The sequence below is a fragment of the Arachis hypogaea genome, chromosome 12, assembly GCF_003086295.3.
Source record: "Arachis hypogaea cultivar Tifrunner chromosome 12, arahy.Tifrunner.gnm2.J5K5, whole genome shotgun sequence".
NCBI classification, from domain to species: domain Eukaryota; kingdom Viridiplantae; phylum Streptophyta; class Magnoliopsida; order Fabales; family Fabaceae; genus Arachis; species Arachis hypogaea.
The window spans coordinates 53,681,307-53,685,326 of NC_092047.1; the positions used below are offsets into that span (position 1 = coordinate 53,681,307).

At 40.5% G+C, this 4,020-nt stretch overlaps 1 non-coding gene across 1 annotated transcript; it reads left to right on the forward strand.

Moving 5' to 3' along the window:
- Window positions 1-3,347: 3,347 nt before the first annotated feature.
- On the forward strand, window positions 3,348-3,455 carry LOC112730866 (small nucleolar RNA R71). Its single transcript, XR_003166670.1, has one exon. It is a non-coding gene; the product is annotated as a small nucleolar RNA R71 (small nucleolar RNA).
- Window positions 3,456-4,020: the final 565 nt, after the last annotated feature.

Below are 4,020 nucleotides of genomic sequence, written 5' to 3' on the forward strand. Positions count from 1 at the left end.
AACGTTCTCGAACTTATATTCTCACTAAATATTAACACCCCTGACATCCTGAACTAAAGTCTCCACCCACTTCGCACTTTCTCTCTGCAAGTAAAGCCAAGCCCAAATAAAGAAAGGAACTGCTTCAAACTCAAGATCCAAAGGCCCAAGACTTGAAGAATCACACTAGAAGCTGAGAAGAGTAGTATATATAGGAGTAGCTTTGAATTGAGAAAGAGTTCTGGAGGCTGGGAAAAAGAGAACTACTCTATGTATTTTACTTTCTTTACAATTTCTAGTTTTATGATGTATTCTCCATCTTTGTTTTCATTTTCAAGAGCTATGAACAACTAAACCCCTTTCATTGGGTTAGGGAGCTCTGTTGTAATTTGATGGATCAATACTAATTTTCATTATTCTTCTTCTATCTTTCCTCTTGATTTTACTTGAAAGCTTTCGATCTTCATCCAATGGAGTAGTTATCTTGGAAGAGAAGCTACTCAAACTTGGATCTCTTTTGAACCTTGAAAGAGGAATGAAGAGATCAAGCTAGAAATGCTTTCTCATGCTGGACCAAATTGGGTTTGGATGGGTATGTGACTATAACCCTCTCAATACTTGATTTGGGAAATGCATGTGGTATAATCAGTGACCATACTTCATCTCTTCTCATGAGCAATTGACCAAGGAATTGGCTATTGATCAAGATTTGAGAGATTGAATTGCAAGAATTTGTAATTCAATCACTTAAGATTGCCAAGGAGATCAATGAGTGCATTGATTGAGGAAGAGATGAAAATGAACTTGATCCGGAGAATTGCAACATCTCCTAAGCCCAATGAACTCCCATCTCTGATCTTACCCATTCTCTTTAATTTCTGCCATTTACTTTTATGAGCAAATCCCCCATTCCCATTTACAATTCTGCAATTTATTTTCAGTCATTTACTTCCAGTCCTTTAATTCTAGCATTTACTTTTCTGTTATTTACATTCCCGCCATTTTTATTTTCTGCAACTCTCAACCCAAATTCTGGATTCGCTCAACTAGAACATTCTTCTAATTAAAGTTGCTTGATCAATCAATCCCTGTGGGATTCGACCTCACTCTATTGTGAGTTTTTACTTGACGACAAATTCGGTACACTTGCCGAAGGGAGATTTGTTGAGAGACAAGTTTTCCGTGCATCAATCCTGTGGGATCCACAGATGCTGAGATGATCCTGTGTGGTCCACAGATCCTGAGGTGTCAAGGATTTACATCCTTGCACCATTGAGGCATGTAAAATGCCTTTGCATGCAATTCTGGCGTTTAAACGCCGAATTGATGCTTGTTCTGGGCGTTCAATGCCCAGATGCAGCATGTTTCTAGCGTTGAACGCCAGTTCTATGCTTGTTTCTGGCGTTCAGCGCCAGCTTTCCTCAGTGTGCATTCCCGGCGTCTGAACGCCAGGATGCTGCTTGTTTCTGGCGTTCAACGCCAGATCCATGCTCTGTTCTGGTGTTGAATGCCAGCCAGATGCTCCTTACTAGCGTTTAAACGCCAGTAAGCCCTTCCTCCAGGGTGTGATTTTTCTTCTGTTGTTTTTGATTCTGTTTTTAATTTTTCTATTTATTTTGTGACTCCACATGATCATGAACCTAATAAAGCATGAAAGAACAATAAGAATGAAAATAAAATTAGATAATTAAAAATTGGGTTGCCTCCCAACAAGTGCTTCTTTAATGTCAATAGCTTGACAGTGAGCTCTCATGGAGCCTCACAGATGTTCAGAGCATTGTTGAGCCTTCCCAACACCAAACTTAGAGTTTGACTGTGGGGGCTCTGGTTGACTCTGCAATGAGAGAAGCTTTTCATGCTTCTTCTCCATGGTTATAGAGATAGATCCTTGAGTTTTAAACACAAGGTTGTCCTCATTTAGTTGAAGGATCAATTCTCCTCTGTCCACATCAATCACAACTCTTGCTGTGGCTAGGAAGGGTCTTCCAAGGATGATGGATTCATCCTCTTCCTTTCCAGTCTCTAGGATTATGAAATCAACAGGGATGTAAAGGCCTTCAACCTTTACTAACACGTCCTCTACCTGACCATAAGCCTCTTTTCTTGAATTCTCTGCCATCTCTAATGAGATTCTAGCAGCTTGCACCTCAAAGATTCCTAATTTTTCCATTATAGAGAGTGGCATGAGGTTTATTCCTGACCCAAGGTCACATACAGCCTTCTCAAAGGTTATGGTGCCTATGGTGCAAGGTATTAGGAACTTTCCAGGATCCTGTTTCTTCTTAGGCAATCTCAGTTGATCCAATGTATTTAGTTCATTGGTGAACAGGGGAGGTTCATCTCCCCAAGTCTCATTACCAAATAAATTGGCATTCAGCTTCATGATTGCACCAAGGAACTTGGCAACTTGCTCTTCAGTAACATCCTCATTCTCTTCAGAAGAGGAATACTCATCAGAGCTCATGAATGGCATAAAGAGGTTCAATGGAATCTCTATGGTCTCTAGATGAGTCTCAGATTCCTTTGGTTCCTCAGAGGGAAACTCCTTATTGACCACTGGACGTCCCAGGAGGTCTTCCTCCTTAGGATTCACATCCTCCCCTTCCTCCTTGGATTCGGCCATGATGGTTATATCAATGGCCTTACAATCTCTCTGTGGATTCTCTTCTGTATTGCTTGGGAGAGTACTAGGAGGGGTTTCAGTGATCTTCTTACTCAGCTGGCCCATTTGTGCCTCCAAATTTCTAATGGAGGACCTTGTTTCATTCATGAAACTTAGAGTGGCCTTAGATAGATCAGAGACTAAATTTGCTAAGCTAGATGAATTCTGCTCAGAATTCTCTGTCTGTTGCTGAGTGGATGATGGAAAAGGTTTACTATTGTTAAACCTGTTTCTTCCACCATTAGTAAAGCCTTGTTGAGGCTTTTGTTGATCCTTCCATGAGAGATTTAGGTGATTTCTCCATGAGGGATTATAGGTGTTTCCATAGGGTTCACCCATGTAATTCACCTCTACTATTGCAGGGTTCTCAGGATCATAAGCTTCTTCGTCAGAAGATGCCTCTTGAGTACTGTTAGATGCAGCTTGCATTCCATTCAGACTCTGAGAAATCATATTGACTTGCTGAGTCAATATTTTATTCTGAGCCAATATGGCATTCAGAGTATCAATTTCAAGAACTCCCTTCTTCTGAGGCGTCCCATTACTCACAGGATTCCTCTCAGAAGTGTACATAAACTGGTTGTTAGCAACCATGTCAATAAGTTCTTGAGCTTCTGCAGGCGTTTTCTTTAGGTGAAGTATCCAATGACATCTTAGCTAATTCAGACAGACCATCATAGAATATATCCAAGATGGTCCATTCCGAAAGCATGTCAGAAGGACACTTTTTGGTCAGTTGCTTGTATCTCTCCCAAGCTTCATAGAGGGATTCACCTTCTTTCTGTCTGAAGGTTTGAACATCCACTCTAAGCTTACTAAGCTTTTGAGGAGGAAAGAACTTGGCTAAGAAAGCCGTGACTAGCTTATCCCAAGAGTTCAGGCTATCTTTAGGTTGAGAATCCAACCATATTCTAGCTCTGTCTCTCACAGCAAAAGGAAAAAACATGAGCATGTAGACTTCAGGATCTACTCCATTAGTCTTAACAGTATCACAGATCTGCAAGAATTCAGTTAAGAACTGAAAGGGATCTTCAGATGGAAGTCCATGAAACTTGCAGTTTTGTTGCATCAGAGAAACTAATTGAGGTTTAAGCCCAAAATTGTTTGCTCCAATGGTAGGGATGGAGATGCTTCTTCCATGTGAATTGGAATTTGGTGCAGTAAAGTCACCAAGCATCTTCCTTGCATTATTATTATTTTTGGCTGCCATCTCCTCTTCCTTTTCGAAAATTTCTGTAAGGTTGTCTCTGGATTGTTGTAATTTAGCTTCTCTTAGTTTCCTCCTCAGAGTCCTTTCAGGTTCAGGGTCTGCTTCAACAAGAATATTCTTGTCCTTGCTCCTACTCATATGAAAAAGAAGGGAACAGAAAATAATAATA